This window comes from Alligator mississippiensis, chromosome 5 (assembly GCF_030867095.1).
Source record: "Alligator mississippiensis isolate rAllMis1 chromosome 5, rAllMis1, whole genome shotgun sequence".
Taxonomy (NCBI): Eukaryota; Metazoa; Chordata; order Crocodylia; family Alligatoridae; genus Alligator; species Alligator mississippiensis.
Window position 1 is genome coordinate 152,150,301 of NC_081828.1, and position 27,329 is coordinate 152,177,629.

The 27,329-nt window shown below is 42.5% G+C and overlaps 1 long non-coding RNA gene across 1 annotated transcript in view; it reads left to right on the forward strand.

Moving 5' to 3' along the window:
* The window catches only part of LOC132250906 (uncharacterized), a 97,596-nt gene extending 76,549 nt beyond the window's left edge, over positions 1 to 21,047 (forward strand). Inside the window, exon 3 of the long non-coding RNA XR_009462597.1 lies at positions 17,141 to 21,047. This is a non-coding gene — a long non-coding RNA (uncharacterized LOC132250906). The remainder of the gene's footprint in view (positions 1 to 17,140) is intronic.
* The last annotated feature ends 6,282 nt before the right edge of the window (positions 21,048 to 27,329 follow it).

Consider the following 27,329-nt stretch of genomic DNA (forward strand, 5'->3'; position numbering starts at 1 on the left):
TTATGTTAGAAAATAGTGAATGATGCTTTTTTTTCCCCACTCGTTGTTTAAAACTACATTTGGAAATTATTCGGAGTTGGAATTCAATTAAGAGCTGCCAAAGCAATGTTTACATTTCTTATTAATTCAGTAAAAGTGTCTTCTTTGTGTAGGATACATAAGGAAAAAGTTGGCTAAAATGTTATGTATTTAAAAAATATTTTATTTGTAATTATCAAACTGAGCTGTATGTTTATGGTCACTATCTTACAAGATATAAGGACTAATGGATTTCATCCTAATTTGTATCCACAGAGATGAAGAAGAAAATATTTTTTGCTTTTTTTCCATTTTTAATCAGTTTTTCAGCTTTAAAATAATGCAACTACATTGGTTTAATAAATTGAAATGAAGGAAACATTTCTCTGCACCTGCAGGTGAAACTTTTGACAGCAGTAGGTGGTTTAGCATTTCAGCAGACTCTCTGGCTGCAAGTGCTTGATAAGTGACTTCCACAAGTTCAGTGTTGTCACTCTTTAAAACTTCAGCAACAAGCATGCATTTAATATTATTTTTAAAGTAAATGAGTAAGTAATTATGATTATAGTAAGCTTAGGCCTTCATATTGATTATTTAAAATTAAATTTGATATTGGGATACATTTCTATTTAAAAGTAAGATTTATGTTATAGAAATAAAAAAAAAATTATTTACCTTAAATGAAAAGTACTATTTTGGAAAATCTAGTCATCTGGACTTGAAAGGAAATGGAGGGGATTTTTTTCATACGTAACAACTTTGAGATCTGTCATTTTAGGCCACACAGCTATTGCAATTAGAGGATCACTTTTATAAAAGCTATAATAAAAGTTGAAAAGAAAAAATCATCCAACTGGCATGTTTGCCAAGACATTAGTACTGTTTTCAGTAGTTCAACTTTAAACTTGTTGATGACAACAATCCTTTTATAAAGTTATACCGCCTAATGTGGACATACTCAAGACAGCTTTAATTGAGGTAGCTTAGATACTGGCAGTAGTTCAGCTCTGTCAGCACAGTACCTCTGCATGGAGAAGGATAATTTATTTCATGCAGAGTTCTACACTGATGCAGCTAGACTGCTTCTGGTACCTGAGCTTGCTTGCTCAGGTGTGTGTGTGTGTGTGTAAAAAAAGGTAGGTAAAATATTTCCTCTGTGCTTCCTTAAAAAGGAAGAAGATGAAAACACCTCCAAATTGATGGTCAGTGTTACAATACAAGTTGAACTTGACTGTGTGCAAATAATGAAAATATTGCTTGAAGGTCTTGAATTGCATGAAGTAAACAAAGCCCTCAGTCTGAATATACATGAATGTTAATGGAAATGATCAAGGGAACAATATTTAAATAGATGTTTATGGAAGTTATTACATTGAGAAGAATTTCCTGGGTATTAGAAAGTAATATTTTCTCCATTATTAAAAAAGCAAAAAACTCTGCAGTGTGAGTAAGCATACCATCTGTTCTGGGGAATCATTTGGAAACTACTATATTTACTTGAATATAAGATGAGGTTTTTCCTCTTATCAACATGGGTGGGGGAAAAGCACCTTGTTTTACATTTGTATAGCCCATATTGGGCAAATGTACTGATGGGAACCTTCCACAAGGGTAAGTTAGTGAATCCTGTCTGAATAAGACTTTATAATAGTACCCATTGCACACAGTTCCCCTCACTGCCAAGTCTTTCTCAAGTCATGGTGAGCCATTACATTGCATACATTTTCACTACTTCTTCACTCCCACAGCTGCGCTCTGATACTGCATAAACACAGTTAAGTAACACTTCTGTACCTACTTAGATTGTACAAATGATGCATGATATTAGTCCAAAGCCAAAAGCCTCATGATTTACCACATAAATCCACTGGGCTGGGCCCCAGCAGAGTTGATAGTATTTGAAGCCGTGGTGACTGTGTGTGTGTGTGTGTACTTCACATAACCCCACAAAGGATCTATGTCCTATGTAGCCCCTTCCCCCCCACTCGTGACTGGAACCCAGGTGTTCTTGTCATGAGTCCTGGGATGCTCCAAAAATGTATATGCAAATGAGGCACAGGGCAACCTGGTCCAGCTCCAGCGGGACAAGCATATTTTTTTTTCACCAGCCTTAAATGTCTGGCAGACCTCGCCAAATGAGGTCCTAAATATTTAACCTAGGATCCCTCTATCACCCCTTCCGTCAGCCTGTCATGTATCATTAGTGTGGCCCCACTGGAGCTGGACCACATTGCTCTTTACCTCATCTGCATACAACTTTTTGGAGCATCCCAGGACTCGTGACAAGAACACCTGGTTCCAGTCATGAGTCGGAGTCTAATTAGCACATGGATTCTTTATAGGGTTATCTGGAGTATGTACGCACAAACTGAGCAGTACTGGGCTGTGGGGTCACCGTGGTTTGAAATACTATTGACTCTGCTGGGGCCCAGCCCTATGAACTGTGGTAGATCATGAGCCTTTTGGCTTTGGACCAATATCATGCATCATTTGTACTATCTATAGGTAGGTACAAAAGTGTTACTTAAGTGTGTTTATGGAGTATCTCTAATAGAACTTGCAGTAGTTTCAAAAAAGGCAAAATGTATCAATTTTGGATGTACTAAGTCTATGAGTACCAGCAATAATTTGCCTTAATGCAAATTACCTTAGGTATGTTTATTTCAAGGTCAGTGCTTTCAAATTTGCTCCTCCCTTCCATGTGCTTAGGGAGAGCAGGGTCTGACAGTAAGGGGGGAGGGAAATTGCTACATGGGAAAGAAGTTACTGTGGCAGGAGGAGCAGAGAGCAAGGGGCCTACCTAGCCCTTTAGATTTATTTTCCCTGCTGTAGCAGTGGAAGTGGGGCAGATTCCAGGCAAGCCTCCAATAATTAGATTCTATACCTAGAAAATTGTAACACATTTTTCCATATATAGAATGTAATTATTGGAGAATTGTCCTATATGCAGGATTCAAGTAAATTTAGTATTTCAAGAGCTGTGGTAAAGTATATCTGGAAAAGCATTCTTTAGGCTAGCCAGCATAAATTCAGGCATGGGAGGTCATGCTTATTTAATTCGTTGGAGTCTTTTGAAGAAATTGCTGCCACAATAGATGAGATGAATGAAATATATGTACCATATTGAGTTATTAAAAATATTTTGACTATAGAATCGTAGAATAGGTAACAGGTATTGGATAGACAGCTGGCTTAAGAGACCTCTTATTCCAGGTTTCTTATGCAGTATGGTAAGAATCATTTGAAGTTGAGAAATGGCTACTACGTGAAGAACCCCTACTTAAGTGGCTTTTATGACTTGCTCAGAGTGCAACAGCAGAAGCTCTCATATTTTGTGTATCCTGTTTTTTGATGTTTTAAAATCAGAATTGCTTTTCAGGTAGGGAAACCAAACCAATAGTAGCAAAGCAATTATGTAGCAAATCCTGGAAAAGTAGGAAGGCAGCAGTATTTTCAGAAGAAAGTATTGATGCAGACTAAGATTTTATGTTGTTCCATTTTATATAGGTTTTCATAATTCATTTAGCACCATATTATCTAAATGCTTTCCAGTAGTATATTATGCAAGATAACTAACATCTGTCATATCGAAGTTTGTTCTGTCACCCTCTCCTTGGAGAGAAAAGTGTTTGCAGAGGTGTCTTGTTTTGATAAAGTAATTTGAATAAATATTGCTGAATATTTATCTTAGGTAAGGCAAGGTCAGTCTTTTAGATATTCTGGGCTCAGACCATGGAATGTTTGAAGGCAAGGACCAAGACCTCAAACTTGATAGATAGCAGAGACACAATAACTAATATTCTGATGAGATGCACTGCACCATTTAGTAGTGGTAGAGTTGTTGGGCAGGGAGATGATTAAGTGTTTTGGGTATATTACTGTAGTCCAGCTGAGACTAGATGATATGAGTAACTGAGGTGAAGCCATCATCCTCTAGAAGCAGATGTAGTTTCACGTTTTTTTCTGGAGATGATGGTCCATCTCAGATACTGATGTATGAAAGTTCAGCAAGGAATTTGTAAGTACTCTGAACTAGAGACTTGACCAATTTGGAGCGTATACCTTCAACCCGTTGAATTCTGTTCTTTTGCTCACCAGTGTAACCTCCTTCTTGGAGTCCAGCTTCAGAAAATTGTTATTCTGTGATGTGATCTTGTCCATTATAGAATGGGTGGGTTACTGGAAGTGCTAGTTTTATATTTAGTGAAAGACAGCTGTTTGTCATCTACACATTTTGAGTATAATTCCAGCTCATCTAGTAGCTGTAAGGAGATGTTCAAAAGAGAATCTCCAAAATTTGGGGGATTATTGCTGGGGGGCACCATTTCTCATTAATAGTCTTTGGATACATCCTTCTAGAAAGGACTGAAACCATCATGGTGTTTTATCCTAGTCCTTTGCCATATTTCTGATGTAAGGCAGCACTGTCTCGCATTTGACTGTGAAGTGCTTCTGAAGTATTTACGAAGATAAGTACGGTGGTTGCCCTCTTTCCACAGAGATAATTCAAGTGCCACTAATGCAGTTTTAGTTCAATGCCTGAGTTGAATCAGGTGGTATGCCATGTCTCAGATGTTAGCTTCAATTAGATGAGCTTGTAGTTGATGGCTAGAAAATGGTATTTAGAGGTTTATTTTTAAGGATTGGCTTATAGGTAAAGTAGATATTGTATTAGAATAATGATCCAGGGCAACAGCAAGGGTTAAATTATTTCTAAAAGCCTGTTTTATGACAAAGTTTCCTCAAGGCCCGCTGTGTTTGCTACAGGCAAGCAGCAAACAGACACACAGGCTGGGGAATTAAAGATGTATACTGCACTGTTCCATAACATGAGATAAGATGACACTAGGTCATGGTTCCAACTGCAGAGCCCTTGGGATTTCTGATTTTGGGGAACAGACCAAATTAGGAGAAGACCCAGGAAGAACCAAATTAGCATGTGTGCATGTGATGGGTTTGTGAAACAAAGGGATATGCTGACGGGACAGAAAGTGGACAGTATGACCACCACAGAGACCAATCATGGATGCCCAAAGATTGAAGAATCATCGCAGAAGGGGAAAAAGGATACAAAAGGATGGATTTCAGAGTAGCAAAGAATCCCCTGAGAGGGGAACCTGAGGCCACCATGGACAGAGGGCACAGCACCAGCCCATCTTACTGGGGGAGGGTGGGCCTAGGCCTCCAACCTCCAGGCTGCTGACATCTGACATTCAAGAGAGAACCTCAGAGCAAAGCTCGTGTACTGGCCAGATGTACCTTGACTTTGTACAGCTCTAGGACTGCAAGATACAGAATTGTTTGCATTTTTCTTATCTGCTATCACTGTGTTTCAATAAAATTTGCCTATTATCGAATGGAGAGGTCGTCGTCAGTCTCAGGGGTTTGGGTCCTCCCACAACAAGGAATCTGGGTCATAAATCTAGTGCCAACAGTAGTTAATCTTTTGCTACCTATTTGCGGACTTGCTGAGGAATGACATTGTCATGAAGTAGTTGTCTAGAACTGTTGTATCCAGGGTAGGTTTCTTCAACACCAGACTACTGAGTGAAGGAGGCAGGGAAACGTCTTCCTCTGAATAAGAAACTGATTATTTCAGTCAGAATTAGTAGCTATTCATAACCCTTTTAAGAAGAGCTAAAATACTAAATTCTGGGAATGCAGGCAGGTGTTAATTTAATTCTGGGAATGCAGGTGAGTACAGGTGGAGTGAATCCTTTGTTTGAGAAGAATGTCATCCTGATGGTGCTTGGTTCTGATGCACTTTGTTATAACTTGGGATTTAGTTATTCCTCCAATCACTCAGGTTTATGCTGCTGCTTAGGCAAGGTTTGCATCTCTTGTTGAGCTCTGGTCAGGTTGTTACCAGAATCTGAGCTAACAAACAGTTATGGTTCACCAGGGCCTCATCCTGTGGGTGGAGGCATGTTCTGCAGCAGGCTTCGGAGTTTGTTGCAGTCCATAAATATTCATGGTCTACTCAAAATCATTGGTCAGTCTTGTTCCCTGAGAACTTTGAAAATTCTGTTACTATTAATAGCAGTAGTGGGAAAATGGTGGATCTGGCCAGCAGCCAGACTCCATTTCCCAGAAGTCCCTGCTGCAGGCAGTGGATTGTGGCACTGCTCGGGCTCTGGACCATGCTGTTACTGCTACAAGGAGTTGGAGCAGAGTTGCAATTGGCTGCCTGTGTGCCCCTGGCCGGAGCATACGGGCTGCAGATTGTGGCTCTGCCCTGACCCTGACCAAGCTTCCCCTGCCGCAAGATCTCAGCGGCTCCAGAGCAGCCCCCTGCACTGCCAGCGCGGCTGGGGCCAGTCTTCATGGCAACCCCAGCCTTGTGCTGTTACAGTACAGCTGTGCTGGGGTCGCCATGGAGACTGGCCCCAGCCATGCAGGCAGCGGCTGCTGGGAAATGGAGTCTGGCTGCCGGCCAGATCTGACCCATGGGCCACGCTTTGCCCACCCCTGATTAATAGGCTGGTTATCTGTCCAATACAGTGAGCAAAGTCCTCAGTCCTTGATGTTTGGGTTGAAGGTCAGGTGTGGGGAGTGGAAATGGGTGTTGACCTATCTTTTCTTAGATCTTTATGTGCTGGAGTTCTTTGGGAGACCACGTGTCCTATCTGTTCCAGGAAGTAAGACAATTGTTCATTCCCAAGAATAATACTTGGGGAAGTAGTGGAACACAGAATAAAGATTTGGTTCTTTTTGAAATGTATTTTGCTAAATCCTGGATATGCTAAATCTTGGATAAATGTAGGAGTCTATTACAGATCTCCTAACCAGGAGGAAGAACTTGACATGACATGAATTTGCCTGGGACCTGGCAGAGGCTGCATGCTCTTGATGCATGGTCATCATGGGTGACTTCAACCACCCTGACATCTCATGGGAAGAGCGTTCATCAAATCTGATTAGTTGTGAAGCTTCTTCACTTGCATTGGCTAGCTCTGTTTGACTCGAAGTCTACGGGCCAACATGAGGTAAGGCGCTGCTGGATCTGGTACTGGTCAAAGGGGATCTAGTCAACGACCTGAGGATCGAAGGGAAACTTGGTGACAGTGATCCTGAGTTGATCACTTTCTCTATCCATTGCAAAGCTGGCAAATCAGTCAGCAATGCAGAATTTCTTGACTTCAGGAAAACTGACTTTCACAAGCTCAGGAGGTTGGTTGTTGAGGACCTGAGAGACCATGATCTGACAGGGAGCGGAGTCCACAATGAGTTGGTTGTTCCTTAAGGATGTGAACCTAAAAGCACAAGGGAAGTCCATTCCAGCCTGTAGGAAAGGTAGCAAAAGGGCTAGGAGACCCCCATGGCTCAATAGGGTACTCATGGACCTCCTGAATCTGAAAAGAGAAGCTTATAAGGGATGGAAGTTGGGAACTACCACTAAAGAGGATTATGCAGCATTGGCCCACACCTGTAGAGAGCAGACCAGAAAAGCCCAGGCTAAAACCGAACTTAAACTGGCTATGCTAATCAAGGGCAATAAAAAGTCCTTCTTCAAATATGTAGGAAGTTGGGGAAAAAAAACCCAAGGGCAACATTGGACCTTTGCTAAACCAAATGGAGCAGCTGACAACCGATACCCAGGAAAAAGCTAATCCCCTCAGATGCAACTATTACTTCTCATCAGTTTTCCACCAGCCCAAGGGGGTCACCTGCCTGACAGGATGCAGGACTACTAGGGTAAGGGCAATCACATGCCTATAATTGGTGAAGATCTTATGAGGTAACAGCTTGAGAAGCTGGATATGCACAAGTCAGCTGGCCCAGACAGAAAGCACCCAAGAGTGTTAAAAGAGTTGGCTGACATCAGAGCACGACCAATGGCAAGGTTATTTGAGAATTCGTGGCACTTGGGAGAGGTTCTTGAAGATTGGAAGAGGGCTAGTGTGGTACCTCTCTTCAAGAAAGGAAGGAAGATCCAGGAAAATACAGGCCAATCAGTTTCACCTGAATCCCTGGAAAGATCTTGGAAAAAATCATCGAAGAAAACATCAACAACAGGCTATTGGAAGGCAATGTTCTGAGAGAGTGCCAACATGGCTTTGTTGTAGGTAGGTCTTGCCTAACTAACCTCAGTGCCTTCTGTGACCAGGCGACGCATCATCTGGGCAAAGGAGAAGAGGTTGATGTCATATATTTACATTTCAAAAAAGCCTCTGACTTGGTCTCCCATGATGTCCTCATGGTAAAATTGGGGAATTGTGGCCTCAACAGCCTTATGGTCCGATGGATGGGGAACTGGCTCCGTGGTTGCACTCAGAGTGATAGTCAGTGGAACCGTGTCAGCATGGCGCATGGTGACCAGTGGCATCTCCCAGGGCTCAGTATTTGGATCAGTACTCTTTAATAAATTCATAAATGATGCGGATTCGGGTGTCAGAAGCAGATTGGCTAAGTTCACGGACAACATCACATTATGGGGAAGTCCAGTCACTCTAGAGGATAGGCTGGCAATTCAGGCCAGCCTAGATAGGCTCACAAGGTGGGCAGATCGGAACGTGATGACATTCAACACAGAGAAATGCAAGGTGCTCCACTGCAGGAGAAAAAACGCACATCATACTTACAGGCTCAGCAGTGCTACACTCACTAGCACCATGACTGTCACAGGCCTGCTGGGCACTGTGAGTGTATCAATTTTATCACAGGCCAACTGGGCTGTTTGATTCAGTTTCAGATCGAGGAGGCAAAGTTGGGAGTGAAGTAAAGGCAAATTTATTAGAGCTTACACACACACACACACACACCAGTTAACAAAAAGATAAATGCGATAAGCAGATAATGCAGTATTAAAGAGCTAATAGTAAATAATAGCAAAGGACAATAACAATAGATAGGTCAATTCTGTCGCAGGCCAACTGGGCACTGAGGGTATTAGCCACTGGGCTGTTCAAAACAACAGATAGACAGACATGGGTTGGCAACTTATTGATAGTCGCTCAATGCCAGGTACGTGTCAAGTGATTCCAGCGAATTCAGGCATCCCCGATCGACGCTGTCAGAGGGTTACCGGGGAAGTTCCCTTGATCAGGATCCGATCCTCACTTACACCGGGAGTCTGGGGTCTGGGCATGGAACAGAAATGACAGTTATGTTCCCTCCTTTCTGCTGATTACCTGATGCACGCACTTTTTATACCTAGTCTTTTGCTAATCTGTTGGTTTTAGAACCACTCACAATGTTACCCTATAGCTGTTACCCTATGGGATTGAAAGGTGTTAAAAATTATCATAAAAGGTTACTACCCAAACTCGGGTTTATCCAATAAGCAAATTATGATGCAGCACCTTTAGGTTTGAAATTGACACTGCTCTGCCTAAGCTCCAACCCCTTTTACATTTCATTTGAATATGCTTTCTTGGGATATGCTTTCCTGGAATGTGTTGGGTGTGCCAGGCAGTTAAATCCAGTTTTATCATCAAGGTTGAACCCTGAGCAAAAAAACATTGGGTCTCCTAATTTTACAGCTTTGCCTATGGGGCCCAGTCAGTTCCACGAACAGTTAATTTATCATTTTGGTTAAACTTATGACAGACAAGTTACATTTGCAGTTTACAAACTTACAAGCTTTATATTAACTAATATTACCTGTTTAGGCAAAATACCAAATGCCTCCAAGAAGCACATATTTATTGCTTATTAATTTCTCTGGTTCTGGCCATCACACATGACTGAAAGAGATTTGGGGGTCATGATTGACCATAAGATGAACACAAGCCACCAATGTGATGCCGCAGCCGCCAAAGCAAATAACTCTGGCTTCCATCTACTGATGCATCTCAAGCAAGACCCAAGAAGTTATCCTCCCACTTTACTCTTTCTTGGTGAGAACACAGCTGGAGTACTGCATCCAATTCTGGGCTCCATACTTTAGAAAGGATGTGGAGAAGCTTGAGAGAGTCCAGAGGAGAGCCATGTGCACGATTAAAGGTCAAGAGAATAGACCTTGTGAAGAGAGGCTGAGAGGCATGGGACTCTTCAGCCTGAAGAAGCGCAGGCTCAGGGGTGACTTGGTGGCAGGCTATTAGTATATAATGGGTGTGCATCAGGAACTGGGAGAACACCACCTGTTCACCAGGGCACCCCATGGGAAGACGAGGTCTAATGGTTACAAACTGCTGGAAGACCCTTTTAGACTGGACATAAGGAAAAACTTCTTTGCTGTCCAAGTCTCCAGAGTCTGGAATAGACTCCCTCCAGAAGTGGTGCAAGCACCTACTCTGGATACCTTTAAGAAATGCCTGGATGCTTATCTTGCTGGGGTGATCTGACCCTAGCTGACTTCCTTCCCTTTGGGCAGGGGACTGGACCTGATAGTATTGCAAGGTTCCTTCCAGTCCTAATGTCTATGAAATCTATATGACAATTTTATACATGCATTTTTTTAATACTTAGAATAGTGTATAAATACTAATTAACCTAAAATAGAACTTTTTTGTATTTGAACAGATCTCTAACAGAACTATTCCTTTGGGCCATAAATATAATCCTTCACTACTAGAATACTATGAGGACTCTAGTACATCATCATTAACACTTAATTGACTTCATTCTGTCTTAACCTTGTTCATAACTGAACATATAATATTTTAGTGAACACTTCTTATCTAATAGTACACTATTTCATATGGGAATCATCCCAATGAAGGGTTTTTCAACTACTGGTCATATTAAGTATGTCTTCTTAACTGACTGTTTTTGTAATTACTTTCTTCAATTGAATGTAACTTTTTACTTGCGCTGCTATATAATTTTAAATACATAGTTTGTTTATTCATTAACAGTGGTGGATTTTTTTAAGTGGATTTGTGCTTTTTAAGTACTTTTAACTATTTGCATATCATCAGCAGTGTTAGAGTTTCCATTTGTCACTTTTTTTTTTAAGATTTGCTTTTATCCTAGGTTTTAAGTCAAAACTTAGTCTGAACTCAAGGTTGTGGAAAAATCCATGTTCTGTTAAATCTCTGAGTAGAAATGCAGTCTTTGACCCAGAGATCAGTTTTATAGTCAGTGTTCTATTTCTGTTGCATATAATGTTCCCTTAGATCAGTGGTATTCAGCCTTTTTTTTTTTTTTTTTTTCATTTGCTGACCCCTAAAAAATTTCGAATGGAGGCGTGGATGTCTTTGGAAATTTTGAATGAAGGTATGGACCAGTTACAATTGTAAGTGTGGATATTCACATACTTTTGATTGAGCATAATCATATTTTGTGGACCCCCTAGACATAGTCTGTAGACCCCCAAGGGGACCAAAGGTTGAATACCACTGCCTTAGATTGTTAAGATATGACCTACAAAACAACTGTCTAGGGCAATATTTTGTGTAGAGATATCATAGGAAAAGTTTTGTGATATTACAGACAGTCTAGATACTACTAGGTCAGGACCATATTTTCCTTAGACTGCAATTCAAAATTATCCCCCACTTAATTTCACTTGCGTAGTCTTTTTATTTTTTTTAGTTTGCTGATGATTCAAATATCAATGCTACTAAAACACTTAGTTTAATGTTACATGTACATGACATAGGGTGTATTTAAGTAAGTGTAAAACCAAATTATATAGTAAAGCTGGAGAATACAGTTAACTTGTGTAGGGCTACTTAAACATGCTGTACTAATTACAATAATAGTAAATATGTGAGGAATTTCATGCTAGCATAGCTATAGAAACCCAAGATTCTGATTTCTTATACTTTAGACTCTGTGAACTATTTACTTGATTTCTGGGACAGCAGCTACATCTTGAAGAGGAGGAGTTGTATGTTGAACAACTCTAGAATCTGACATTGGTGACTTTGCTAATTGTTATAGAACTGTGGAACTATTAGGCTCCAGATGGAACTTTAATCTGGCTTCTGATTGAGCTGAGTGTCCTTGTATAGTCTCTTAGCATCTGCTTTGGAAATATATATAACATTATTCAAAATTTGTACCAAATTAAACCAACTTCAAGCTATAATTCAAATATTCTTTATTGAGAAATGCTTTGTTAACAGTTTTATGCCATGGAGTAAAATCTTCACTGATTTATTTGGCTATTAGCTGGTCATTTAGATTGCTATAATAGAAAGTCAAACATTTTTACATTTTCATTAGGAATAGAAATTTTATATTAGAAATTAACAAGTATCTCAGTATTTTGCTATGATAAACTATACCAACTTAAATTGACATATGTGATCCAGCACAAACCATTCATCTTGATTTGCATTTTTATTTACAAAAACCTTGTGGCTTCATGGTGTCCTTTGAGGAAATATTTATATATAGAATTTATCAGAAGTCTTTAATAAGCATATATAGATAGTGACATTCATTTTAATTTCTTTCATTTGCCTTGTTTTCTTGTATATATTAACAACTATTGATAACAACTTTTGTTAATCTTTTTACTTCCAGTTAATTTTATTTAGTTTACTTTTTTTATTTCAGACTTCCCCTCCCCCCCATATATTCAGTACAGATGGTTTTAGGTGAATGTAGTTAGATGATACTTCATATGTAAAAATAAATCTAGAATGATTGGAGAGGGGACTGGACTATAGATGGCCTTTGTGAGGTCCCTTTCACTCCTTCTTTCCTGTGGTCCTATTAAACATGATGTAATTTAACCCATTTCTAATTTGGAGAATTTTCTAACTAGAGTAGTTCTATCTGAAGAACTCATATCCTTTTACTTACAAAATATGAACCTGAGACGTCAGGGTACTGGTTTGTTTTCATTGAGATTCCCAGCCTTAAGAACCAATTTAAAGATGTATAGGGGAAAACTTCAGTTGAATGTTGAGCACTTTTAAAAACCTGTTCTATCATATTTTGCTCATGACTGTTAAATAATGACTGTATTACTACCAGTTATGATGGATGTGGCCTTCTCTTTAATTCTGCGCTTCCTCCAAATTTTCTAAGCCATTTTCTTTACTGTGACTTGTCCTTATACTGCCATGAATCAGCCTTCTGAGTACAGAAGAGGATTCTGCTCTGTGACACTTAGATAACATCCTCCTCATCTTCAACCACAGAAACTGAAACTACTTCTCCTGCCAAGGGAAAGAGGATAAAATTCTGCAGATGGGACGCTTTTTTTATTAGGCCCTACTTCAAATTTCTCTCTCACTGCATTTATTACTATAGGTGATCAGAATGTCTTACACTCCAGGCCAGTGCCCTGATTACTAAACTGTGGATTATGACAAACATACATGTTTCTTCAGAAATGGCCAGTAAGTTTATTTTCATTTCATTACAAAATATGAATTTAGAAACCTTGAAAGTTGCCATAAGGTAGACTTAGGGTATTAGTGGTAACAGTTCTGTTTATCTTATCACATACCTTCTGGCATAGTTTTCTTCTTCATTTTCTCATCTATTTAGTACCACAGGAAAGGCAAATCTCTACCCAGTACCCCTGTGGGGAGAGTTAAGAATATTCCCAGGTATTTGATCCCCCAGCTCTCATTTTGGAGTGAATGAAAAACCTGCTGGACTTGATGCAACTGGATTATTGGTAGAAAGGCTGTTATTGGTTGGGGTGCACTGATAAAGGGTTTTTTTTGGCTGATACCAATGGTCAATTATTAATGAATCCTATCGGCTGATACCAATCTGATTGCCAAGAATGCAGTCCAGCAGCTTGGAGAGCAGCGTCTGGCTGAAAGTCTGTTTGGGGGCAGGGAAAGGGATGGGAGGAGGGAAGAGCTGTGGGCGGAGCAAACTGAGGCCCCATGGTGGGGGGGGCAGTCACTGGGGCTGGAGCAGGTGTTGGTGTTGCCTGGCTGGGGCGGGGTGCAGGACAGTAGCTGGCCTGGGGGTGTGGTGGGGGGGACAGCTTCTCCCACATCTGTGTGCAGGGTGATGGTCAGGCTGCTGCTGCCCGCTCAGGGCTGGGACGGTGCCAGGCTCTTCCTGGCACAGAGGGGCGGGGCTGGGCCAGGGCTCTGCTTGGAGCGGGCAGTGCTGGGACGGGGGGGACTATGGAGGGGCTGTAGCCCACCCTCTCAGCACAGGCCCAGCCCAGCCCCTCCCCTCCCCCCATGCTGGGAAGAGTCCGGTGCCACCCCGGGCTCCGAATGGGCAGCAGCAGCCCTCCATCGCCCCGTGCACACATCCAGGGAGCACACTTTCCCCCCCCACCCCCCACCCCATGCCTCCCCTTGGGGGCACACAGCAGGGGGAGCCACCCTCCCCATCCCGGACTCCCAGATGAGCAGCTCCATCCTGCACCCCGCCCTGGCTGGGGCAGTGCCTTGCCCCACGCCCCCTCCTTCCTCACCATGTGGGCTTCAATCTGCCCTTCCATGTCCCTTCCCATGCAACAGACTTACCAGCCAGATGCTGCTGTCCAAGATGCCAGGCTGGCTCCATGCATCCTGCGGTTGTGTGCATGCATGTGACATTTATCAACAACGTTATCACTCATATCAGCTTAAAGCCAATTACCAATAATATCAATTTTCCTGGTACTGGTGCCAATACAATATGGACCAATGTATCAGTGCATCTTTAGTTATTGGTAGAATGGCCAAGAACCTGCCATTGTGCCGAAACTTCAGGTGTGAAGAGACAATTTATCACTTTTTTCTAAGTTGAAGACAGAATTGTTTTGTGTCTGCAAAACAGTGGATTAATTACTTCTACTGATCATAAATAAATGTCAAAATAAGTTCCTTTAGAACTGATTAACTGAGAACATTTGTCCACTAATAGAGCATAGCAATGTGATTTATTTTCTACCAAGTAAAACAAAAATAAATGGATTAGGCTGTAGATGCCAATAAAACCCATGCTTATTTTTTAATGTCTAAGAAAAGATGATTGGAAAAATAGTAATAATGTGGGGTGAGGGGACTGGGGGAAGGGATGGAATTTAATATATTGGCAGGATTGCTAAACTTTGCTGTAGACTAGGAAAATATCCACTCTATTTCTCCTGTGAGGTGTACTCTGCAGATAATTTTAAGTTTAAAAAAGATTTTATTTTCTACAGAAAAAGCAGTGGAACTGCTTTGCTGATCTCTCAGAACAAAGGAGCATGCATAATTGAGAGAGAGAGAGTTTATTTCCTATTTCTGTTTTCTTTTTACAGAAAAAAGGGAAAACTTAACTATGCATTTTAAAAAATCAGTTACTCCAGTTTCCTTTCATAACTCAGTGCCAGTATCTCAAATTAGGCTTGGTTTGCTTTTCTTCCGCTTTCTTGCTGTAAAAGAATGCTCCTTCTTTGTAGCTGGAATTCTTCTGATCTTGATTTGGAAACATCATTACTGGACTATAAGGTCTTAAGTGCTTACTCAAAATGAGAACTTTCTAGGACCACATTTATAATAATTCACTTACGTTTAAAATGTAATAGTATGTTAAACCTTTTGGATACATACATGGAGGCACTCAAACTCCAATTTGAGTGCACCTCATTGGCTGCATCTACATGAGACATTTACTGTGAAGGGGTGCACAGAATTAATAAACTAGAGGTGCAATTAATAAACCAGGGACGTTTAGTAGGGGCATGTGAAATTAATAAACTTTGGAGCAGGCTAGTACTTGTATTTGTATTTACAAATATTTACTAACCTGCTCTGGAGTTTTTTCATGTGCAGCAGTGCACGTGCAGACGCTACCTAGCTGGCTGGTGCACAAAGGTTGGGGCTGTCTGTTGTCTAGCCCCACACTGAAACACCCTTGTGCCCCAGCCAGTCCTTCCACAGCACACTTGAGCCTAGTCAGAGCAACCCAGGGCTCAGTGTGCTGTGCACAAATAAACTCTAGAGCAATATGCTCTGTAGTTATTTGCTTCCGGTTCCATGTTCAAACGGCACACCCAGGAGCACAAAACTCCAGAACAATAAGCGTTGGAGTTTATTCATGTGCAGATGCCCTGACCACTTATGCTTTGTTTTATCCTACTGCCTACGAATCTGTCATGGACTAAGACCCCATACTATAGAAACAGAACAAAAAGATGATCTCAGTCTCAAAGAGCTAACAGTCTGAGAGAGGGCCACAAGAGTAGATATCCAGTCAGTTTATGTTCAGTCTGTAATGATTGTGTCCCTGAGACGCATTTTTTTGTCCACATCAGCAAGTTGATCTGTATGCCCTTAGAATCAGAACCAAAACAGGATTTGGTGGACTTTAGGCAATTTGATACATAATTGTGATGGGGAAAAAATTGCAACTTATCAGCAGTCACCCAGCCCTGGAAGCACCTTTTGACTCACTAGTTGTCTCCCTATGTTGCTTGGAAATTTCTTGGGTTCCAGAAAATAAGCATTGCTTAATTCTCCCAAGGGGTCCAGTTTTGTAGATGTGCTCAGGGCAAATTTAGGAACTGCCAACCAGACTAAGCTCTTCACAAAATGTAGTTGCAGCTGCTTTATTCTTAATAACATAGAAAGAAATATGGAGCCTGCATCCCTTCCCTTTATTATATAATAAGCATAATGTTAGAGCACTGGATGGGACACCCAGCCTGAGGACATTCAGACCAACCACTTCAACCTTCCTAGACAGTGCAGTGCCCTTGCAACTATAGGAGAGGCACACACACCACTCTGTGGAAGCTGTTCTCTACTATGTAGAATTCAATTTAAGGTTCAGGGGGCCAGGAAGAGAGAGCATGCCTATCTATCCTAATTGTTAGAACCCTTGGCTTGGTGAAGGGAATCTTGGGTTCCTACTCCTGAGTATGCTTAATTGTTTTATAATGTGTACATATTTTTGTTCAGTAACTGTTTTTTAAGGAAAAATGCATAAATGGTATTGGGAGAAGAAAGTGGAACCAAAGTGTCCTAACCTGATAGGTGAGAATCCTACTGTCTTTAGTGCATGTTTCTCCTGGAAACACAAGTCCTATGTTCCTGACCTCATAGTGGCACAGCTTTAGCAAGTGGATGGAGAATGACCCCACTCACCTAGCACATGGTTTGTTGGTTAGGGAACTGTCCTGGAAAGAGGGAGATGGAAGAACTGAAACCTGTCCCCAGTGCTAAGGTGAGGGTTGGACCTTCATTCTCACTCCTTGAGTGACTGAACCAAACTACATTATTACATAAAGACAACACCACTGCTAGCTAAACTGAGTTATTTTTCATTCTTTTTTAAGAGTAGTTGTAAGTATCTGCTTTGAGGGAGGACTCCAGACCGTGGATGCAAAGCTACCTCCTGTGAAGACTACATAAAGGAAGCCAAGAGACAGCTCTCTGACACCACCTACTACAAAGAACTACAAGAAGATCCTACTCCCCTTTTCACCAAAAAACTCAACAATACCATCAAATCATTTCCATCAAGACTACAAGAAAAACTACAGACCTTGATCCCCCCACTACCTAACCCGGGGACTTTTTACATGCTCCCTAAAATCCACAAACAAGGGAACCCTGGCAGACCTATCATATCCAACCATGGGACCCTGACTGAGGAAATATCGGGTTTCATTGAATCAATTGTAAAACCGCTCGTCACCCACAGAGCAAATTTTGTCCAAGACACTACAGACTTTCTATGGAAACTTAAAAACACAGACCACCTTCCCAGCAACACGCTCCTAGCCACCATGGATGTTACCACCCTATATACCAACATCCCACACCAGGATGGCATCCAAGCCTGCCTTACATATCTACAGGAACAAGATTACAACCAAAGATATTACCGACCTTATACACTTCATCCTCAAACACAGCAATTTCACTTTTAATAATCAACACTTCCTCCAGATGATGGGAACAGCTATGGGCACTAAAATGGCCCCACAGTATGCCAACCTTTTTATGAGCCACGTGGAAGAAGACTTCCTCAAGAACTGCACCACCAAACCCTAAACTATACTTAAGATATATCGATGACATCTTCATCATTTGGACTGAAAACCTACAATCTCTGATTGAGTTCCATCAGAAATGCAACAATCACCATCCCTCCATCCAACTTTCTCTAGAATACTCCAGCACCAGCATCTCCTTTTTAGACACAATGATCAGTATCCAGAATGATAAAAATACAGACCACGTTATACAAGAAACACACAGACCAACATGCATATCTGCACAGAACCAGCAATCACCCTAAATACACCAAAAAAACTATGATATACAGCCAAGCCCTCAGATACCACTGCATTTGCACTGAAGAGAACACCCGGGATTGCCACCTCACCAATCTTAAAAAGGCTTTCACCCAACAAGGACACTCCTCCAGAGAGAGAGATCGCACGTTTGAAAGAGCCATCCAGATACCACGTGAAGAACTGCTGCAGTACAGAAGAAAACCCCCCACAAATCGCACACCGCTGGTTATGACATATCACCCCTCCCTTGAACCTGTACGGAAAATCCTCAAACAATTGCAACCCATACTAGAAAGAGACCCTATTCTTAAAAATCTTCCCAGAGCCACCCATCCTAGCCTTTAAACAAGCACCGAACCTCGCTAACCTCATCACCAGAAGCAAAATTCCTCAAGCCCAGAACACACCAAAAGGATCCAGACCATGCCATGACAAGAAATACAAAACCTGCCAACACATTTCCACCACCCCCACTATTACTACACCCCACAACAGAGCCATCAGCATCCCTGGATCTTACAGCTGCACCTCCAGAAAGGTAATATATCTCATCCAATGCACCAAATGCCCTGATGGAAAATACTTAGAAGAGACCAAACAACAACTGCGCACCAGAATGAACTCACGCCGGAAATCTATCAAAGACAGAAATACCCAATTACCTGTGGGGGTGCATTTCTCACAAGAAAACCACTCTCTCTCCAATCTCTTAGTCCTGATCCTCAAAGGAAACTTACAAAACATTTCCCAGAGATGAGCCTATGAACTCCACTTCATCAACCTCCTGGATACTAAAAATCATGGACTAAATATAGACATTGGATTTATGACACATTACAATATGCCTGACATCTGACTCCCCAGGTAGCTCTCCAGTTTCATCCCCCTTCTTTCTTTCCCCTCCCCTCCCCTCCCCCCCAGCCTGTGTCTCACCCATTGACTCCTCAATCTACATTTTTGACTGGCTACCTGTCTTGTATGCATACCAGTCCAGCTGCTGGCTTCTTTACTTTTCATTCCATCCAGGAAGAGCACACACCAACTGCTGAAACTTTCTTAGCCTGATAAAGGGTTTTTGAACCCGAAACCTTGCTTAATAACTATTCTCCAACCATTTGGGTTGCTCTAATAAAAGATATCAGATTCACCCAAGGAACCTTGTCTGCCTATGTCCTTAGACCAACACGGCTACAACCTACACCCCTGCAAGCTACCTCCTTGCACTTCTGCTCTACCAAAGAGAAGTGGGAATCCAGACACCACTGTGCTTGGCATGGTTTTTGTTGTTGTTGTTGTTATTTTTGGGTTTTTTGGTTCTAAGTGCCAGACTCCGGGCTTTGCATTCAACTCTGGGGCCTGGCACCTAAAAGTTAGGCATTGCAGTGTTGAACTTGTAGGTATTTTAAGCCTTATTAGAGAGAGCTTGTAATCTTTACTTAAAGAAACTATTCCTAGTGACAGCAGTTTTCTTCATGCTTGCTTGTTCCTTGGCATTTTCTGAAAAAGCACAAGGATGAAAAATCACATAAACAGTAACTGGATGTTGAAACAGACAGAAATATGAGACCACAGCCATAGGAAATAGACTATGATATCTTACCCTGCACTTCTAACTAAAATGCAGCTTCTAGCTCCTGTCTAGAGATTTGTCTGAAGCATGCTGCTTCTGCTAGAGAATTTCTGCAAGTAGCTTCTCACCTTGCACTACCTATCTTCTGTCAGCTGGGTGACTTAGCCACCTAAAGCCTTAAAGACTTGTCTCACGCAGCTTGTGAAGTACTTAACCTTATCCAGTGTTATTGATGTTGTAGCCATGATGGTCCAGGAATTATGTGAGAAGCAAGGATTTCTTAAGTTGATATCTTTTTATTGGACCAACTGCATAGCTGGACCAACTGCATAGCTTGGATAGTTAGACAAGTTTTCAAATGCAAGACATTCTTCATCAGGTCTTAATCCAAAAAAAGATAACACTTTATGAAATCCATGTCTCTAACCTTGTCTACTTATCTGTATTCTTCTATTTGGTTCTTGGGGAGCATGAATTATATTATGCAGATAACTTCCTTCCCACCAATATTAATCTTTCTGTCAGGCCACCTGTTTGTAATTTACAACTAGATTTAAGAAATATTTACATCTTTCAGACCTGTAGACTGCTGATCCAATTTTTTTCTCTAACAATTATTGAAGGAAGATACAGTCTCAGTGTTTTTTCTTCAAGGGTTGCAAATATGTATGGTGGGGGTGGGCAAAATATGGCCTGCAGGCCAGATTTGGCCCACCAGGCACCAAGGTTCCCTCTAAGCCACTCACGTGCACGACTGAGCACAACTAAAAGTCTGGCCATGCACAGCCTTTTCAAGGCCGCGAACCCAGAAGAAGAGCTGAAGGTAAGCTTCTAGGTGAGGTGGGGGTAGGAACCTGGCACGGGCTCTGCCAGTTCTGGGGAAGTGCTCCGCTCACCCGCTTCACCTTGGGGAGTGAGGAGGCACGTGGCATCAGGACCGGAGAGTGGAGCACTTCCCTGGAGCTGGAGACTAATCCAGTCTCTTTTTATGACCAGGTTACAAAACCCCTGGACACAGGAGTAGGGGTGGATGTCATATACTTAGACTTCAGGAAGGCCTTCGATATGGTATCCCACCCCATACTTGTGAACAAGTTAAGAGACTGTGACTTGGATGACTACACAGTCCGGTGGGTGACGAATTGGCTGGAGGGTCGCACCCAGAGAGTCGTGGTGGATGGGTCGGTTTCGACCTGGAAGGGTGTGGGCAGTGGGGTCCCGCAGGGCTCGGTCCTTGGACCGATACTCTTTAATGTCTTCATCAGCGACTTGGACGAGGGAGTGAAATGTACTCTGTCCAAGTTTGCGGGTGACACAAAGCTATGGGGAGAAGTGGACACGCCGGAGGGCAGGGAACAGCTGCAGGCAGACCTGGACAGGTTGGACAAGTGGGCAGAAAACAACAGAATGCAGTTCAACAAGGAGAAATGCAAAGTGCTGCACCTAGGGAGGAAAAATGTCCAGCACACCTACAGCCTAGGGAATGACCTGCTGGGTGGCACAGAAGTGGAAAGGGATCTTGGAGTCCTAGTGGACTCCAAGATGAACATGAGTCGGCAGTGTGACGAAGCCATCAAAAAAGCCAATGGCACTTTATCGTGCATCAGCAGATGCATGACGAATAGATCCAAGGAGGTGATACTTCCCCTCTATCGGGTGCTGGTCAGACCGCAATTGGAGTACTGCGTGCAATTCTGGGCGCTGCACTTCAAGAGGGATGCGGATAACCTGGAGAGAGTCCAGAGAAGGGCCACTCGTATGGTTAAGGGCTTGCAGACCAAGCCCTACGAGGAGAGACTAGAGAAACTGGACCTTTTCAGCCTCCTCAAGAGAAGGTTGAGAGGCAACCTTGTGGCTGCCTGTAAGTTCATCACGGGGGCACAGAAGGGAATTGGTGAGGTTTTATTCACCAAGGCGCCCTTGGGGGTAACAAATAATGGCCACAAGCTAGCAGAGAGCAGATTTAGATTGGACATTAGGAAGAACTTCTTCACGGTTAGTGGCCAAGGTCTGGAACGGGCTCCCAAGGGAGGTGGTGCTCTCCCCTACCCTGGGGGTCTTCAAGAGGAGGTTAGATAAGCATCTAGCTGGGGTCATCTAGACCCAGCACTCTTTCCTGCCTATGCAGGGGGTCGGACTCAATGATCTATTGAGGTCTCTTTTGACCCTAACATTTATGAATCTATGGTGGAGCTTGCTCCAGCCCCTCACCCTAGCCTCAATCCCTGCCTTGCCACACCTCAGGGAGGAGCCGCTGCCTGCCCCAAGTGAGGCTCCGCTGGCTCCAGGACACTGCGTCGCTCCCCAGCCCTGACACCACGTGCCTCCTTGCTCCCTGAGGTGATGCGGGGGAACAGAGCAGTGTCCTGGACAGCCCAGGGAGTGTTGGGCTGGCAGCAGTATGGAGCCCATATCTGGGGGGATGGTGGGAGTACACAGCTCAGCTGGGCACGGTGTGAGGGAAAGTCTGGTGTGGGGACCTCCTATACCCACCCCTGGTGCTGGCGGCAGCAGCAGTCAGGGACACTTGGGGTGCTTGTGCCCTGCGCTAGCACCCAGTGGCATGTGACTCCAGCTAGTGTTGCACGTGGGGATGAGGAATGCAGCCTGCCTGGCCCAACTTTATTGGGGGGGGCTCCACGTGGCACGTGTAGTCCCTGACACTCGCACAGCACTGGGGGAAGACCCACACTGGAGCTGGCTGCCTTTGCACCCTGCTGTGTAGATCCCAGGACTCCACGGGGAAGTGGGGGGCAGGGTTCCCTCCACTCCCAGCAGAGTCCTGGAACCCACACTGTGAGGAGGGGAGGAAGCTCCAGTTCGGGGCTTTCCCTGATGCCATGTGAGTATAGGAGCTGTAGACGCGCCGTGTGGGGCCCCCACAATAGAGGCAGGTTGAGCAGGCTGCGATCCTTGCTGCGATCCTAGAGCTGTGCGCCGCCGGGTGCCAGTGCCTGTGCAGCACGAGTGCCCCAGAGTGCCCTCACCTGCTGCTGGCAGTATGGGCTGCATGCCATGTGGGGGAATGTGTTTGGGGGGGGGGATCCTCACACCCCCTCATCTTCCCTCTCCACACCCCCACACACCCCTCCCCACATGCAACCACACACACACAATATACGAGAGTATGACTTTATTTTCGAGTTATTATGCAATCACCTCTATATACAGCATGCAAACACAAATTTTGACAAACATTTTTTTGGAATAAAATGATGTGGCAAAAGTCAGGAGTTAGGAGTTGGGACGTCCAGTCCCAATATAGTGACAGGGTAGGGGGAGGGGGACAACTATCAAGGTGTGGGGCTACCCATTGTGGTCCTCGAGAGCTCACCAAAATTAATTAAGCGGCCTTCCAGCCAAAATCATTGCCCACCCCTGATCCAAGAAGACTCTTTTTAGGTAATGTCTTGTTCTTTTGACGTTGTAAATAAGTTTGGGATGGCTTATGTCCACCTGACACTTCCCTGCTGCTTGATATGCATAGTATTCCAATGTCAAGTCTCAGATTTATTTCTCTTTAGCCAGACGTTGTTCCTTTGTAGTGTGAATAGCTATGTCTCGTTTGGGGACATACTTGACACTTAACTCAGTCATCACCCTCTCTGACTTTCACTTGTCACATTAAAGAAATACAAAAAATACATTAATATCAAATACCGTGGTTCGTATAAACAGCCATTTAAAAAAATGACTGTAGCTTAACAGATAGATGAAACACTACATTAATATTTTCCCAAATTAGATTTACTAATACATGATACTCCATGAATCCCCAAATTGGCCCTGCCTCTCTGTCTTCTAGTCTAGATGGTTCTGACAGTCTGTCAAAATCACAATACAGTCACTATAAAAATTCATAGCATCTGATGAAGCAGGCTGTTGTATATGAAAGCTCATGGCTCTCTGAACCAGTTTGTCGTTAGTGCCATCCTACTCTCTTTTGTTTTAAAAAAATCAAAAGCACAACCCCACAAAATGTATTAACCATACCACAGAAATAGAATTAAATAGAATTTTTCTGCTTTCCCTATACATCTGCTTTTTCATTGTCCATCTTAAAAACATGAACTATGCTGCATGCCTTCTAGGCAAAAAAATTTGAAATATTTTGATCTGAATCATTCTGAAGGTTAAGGACTCTTCAATCAATCAATCAATCAATCAATCAATCAATCAATCAATCAATCAATCTTTATATTGGGATGGAGTCCCTTCATGTTGGTTTTCTTCAACTATGGCAGTTAGTTAGGTGTGTTCTCAAATAGGACAATCCTAAAACATTTGTTTTTTTCATGCCACCACCCTTAATTCTCCCTTGCCTCCAGAAGCCTCACTGCTTTTGTTCTGGTTGCACATCATCAAACTGATCCATCTCTTTGATTCAGCTCAATTCACTTGGCTGTCAGCCACAGCTGTGCCTAATCAACTGGGTCTGTGTGGTTTTACTTTGCACCTCTTGGATGAAGTGAAAGATGCCTTCCCCACCATTGTGTGTGTTGCCCTAGAAGACCACTTTCCCATAAAACAAGCCCTCTCTAATAGCAGCTTGCTAGACAGACCCTTTCTATTACTGTCCGTTTCTCTGGTTGTGAATACCAATGAGAGTGGTTGGCTGACCTTCTGTGTGCCCGTTGAGAACAATGCTGGTATCTGCCTGCCTTGAGATCCTATCTGGGAAGGCTCTTTACACAGGGACACTCAGAGTGGGTTTGTGTCAGTGTCCTTGCTACCTACCATAACATAACTTGGAGGTAGTGCCTAGTAGCAACAATGCCAGAGCAAGCCTGCCCAGCCTGGTGCACCCTGCACAACCTACCCATTGCAAAAGAGCAGGGGTTGTCAACTGGGGGTACGCATACCCCTGGGGGTACTTGAGAAGGTCCTAGGGGATATGCGCGGGTCAGGATGGAGCATCGCCACGCACCATGTCACGCAGGTGCCTAATGCGAGGGACAGGGGAAGCTTGCACTCCACCTGCCCTTTTCCGCCACCCTCTTTCCCCCCCCCCCCCCCCCCAGGTATCTGGATGCCAGGGGTACACTGATCCAGAAAGGTTGAAAACCCCTTGCTAAGAAAACTAATGACTTCCAGTGATGGCTGCTGCATGGGATCCTGGCTATGGGCATTTTTGTTTACGACTTGGACCTGGTGGTGTCAGCAGCCTGCTTTTTCTATGAGGAGGAGGTGGAGACTCTCTGGACTGCTTCCCAGCTGTTGCTACTCTTTGCTGCCTTCAGCATCCTCTTGCACACTGCATTTGAATTTCTCCAAGGCTGTGTATATCTTCTCCTTCCCATACCGAATGGCCAAGGGAAGCATGATCTGCCTAGCTAGCTTCCTACTGGGCCAGACCAACATGGCAACTTTGTAAAGCTACAGTAAGCAGCTTGCAAGGGGTCAGCTCCAATGACAGCGTCCAACTCATCCAGTTTCTGGTCTGGGTGTCTGTCCTGTTTAAATTTGGATACTTCACCTTACAACAAAATATGGACCAGTTCGTGGGCCATCAAGGGGGCCCTCTGCAAAGTGAAAGACAGACAGTTCTTCCTGCATGTATAACCCCATGAGGCATGGGGGAAGAGGTTTTGGTCTCCAGTAACGTGGTGTGTTTTGTTGCTAACAAGCATTTTATACTCGGCTCCTGAGACAGCAACGTACCTTTGCACTTTCACCAAAGTTTTTAAAAAGTAACATAAATAAATGCAAAGAACTGAAAGTCAGAATGAACAATCCTGAAAGGTGATTGTCCAGCAATAATTAACAGAATAGTTACATTTTGACTTTGCAAACATGAACAACACTGTGGGAAGTTGCCTCCTAAGTGGAAGAATAACTTTTGCACTTGTCAGTTTGCCACCACACTTCTGCTTCATTTGAATAAAATTCAACTAGTTCATTCTTCTCTTTAAGACTTTGAAAAAGACAGTAAATTCAGTACCCATATCTGCATTGGGGGATATTAAAACATTTGCATTGGTCTTTTGAATGAAAATGTGGCAACCTATGCTTCCTTACTTAGCCTCCTAAGAGCCTCAAGAGAGCATAGGTGAGAAGTTTACCACCACAATGAGAATGTCCTTATGGCAGAGTCTCGTATCTAGCACTACCCTATGGGATCCTAGTGTGAGAGAAGGATGAATTCACTTAAGAGTAACAACGTGAACTTCTGATGAAGAAGCCTGCAAATGTGCAAAAAAACCCCAAACTCATGATCAACTATTGAAAATATAAGTGATTTCACCATAGGTGTGTTCTTCACCTATTTTTAGGTCATCTTGCATTGTTAGGAGGTTTTTTGACTTGATACCTAGATTGAAAAAGGTCAATAAAATGAGATGCTTAGATACTGATGATTGTAACTTGATTTTTTTTGTTTCAGAATTTTCAGTTGCCTTTTTTTTCCTCCCCTTCTCCTCTAAGAAAATTACTTCTGCAGCTTGAACACATCAGCATACCACTAGACTTCGTATGAGCCACAAAGACCTGGTTGTTTGCAGGCACTAGACTTAGTATGAGCCACAAGGACCTGGTCATTTGCAGGTTTGCTATAAAGAAGCAATTTCAAGTGCTTTGTGACACTTGAATGTACTGTTAATAACCAAAGGTTGCATTCTGCATAGGTAGAATGACTTGTCAGAAGTGCAGAAAATATTGAATTATTTCTATTAGGCTTTTGCCTTTGAATATTTGCAGCTTAACTTCACATTAAACATTTAAATGCAGTATTTATCTCTAAATTAATGTTGTAGCATATAAGCAAAAACTTCTTAACTTGAAAAGAGAACAAGTATAAGAAAGGAAAATTATTTAACTTGTAGATTTTGAATGTCAGCATGACCTGTTTGTTTAAAGAAGATACATTTGTCATTCTGATGAAGATGTTTTTTTCCAGACCTCACTGCTGACAGAATCTCACCTACTTTCCCCATTTATTATGATAATAGTCTACTGCATGTCATGTGTTGCAGACCATTAAAGTTATCTTTGTCTTTATTGTTTTGCATGTACTTTAAGGTCTGACTATAGATAGTCGTATGCTCTTTAACTTTCCAAATGTCAATTTTGGAAGAAAATAAGTGATCTTGAAAAATTGAGAACTTTTTAGAGTAACTGAAATGCTTCCAGTATTCCAAGCCCATGTATCCTTCATAAGTGTTGAAATGTGTATCTGTTTATAAATTGCATCTCTAGAGAAACAGTCAAACTTCCTGAAATGTTCCAATAATATGACTTTAATATTTTTGCATCTAAAGAAATAAGCTTGTAGGTACAATAGTTTCTTTAAAAGCTTTTTGGAGCCTTCGTTTAGCCTAAGCCACTCTTAAAAGTATTTTTAATTGAGCCTTAAAATGACTGAGTAAGATGTATCACTGCTTCCAATGTTTCTAATGTAGGTATAAGATAATAAATGCTAAAAGCAGAAAATGCTTGCTTTTTAGGATTAGTGGCCAAAGTTGCCTTTTTGAAATACCATATTTATATGGTTAACATTAATTTTGTAAAGTTAGCATGGTATACCCCCATACCTCTTCAAGGTATGCCTGAAATGAGTTTTTGTATGAACATAGTAGTGAACTGGTGCAGTGTCTTTATTCATGTCCCACAAACAGTTTGGATTTCTAATCCTGCCCATCAGAAATGTGGTGATTT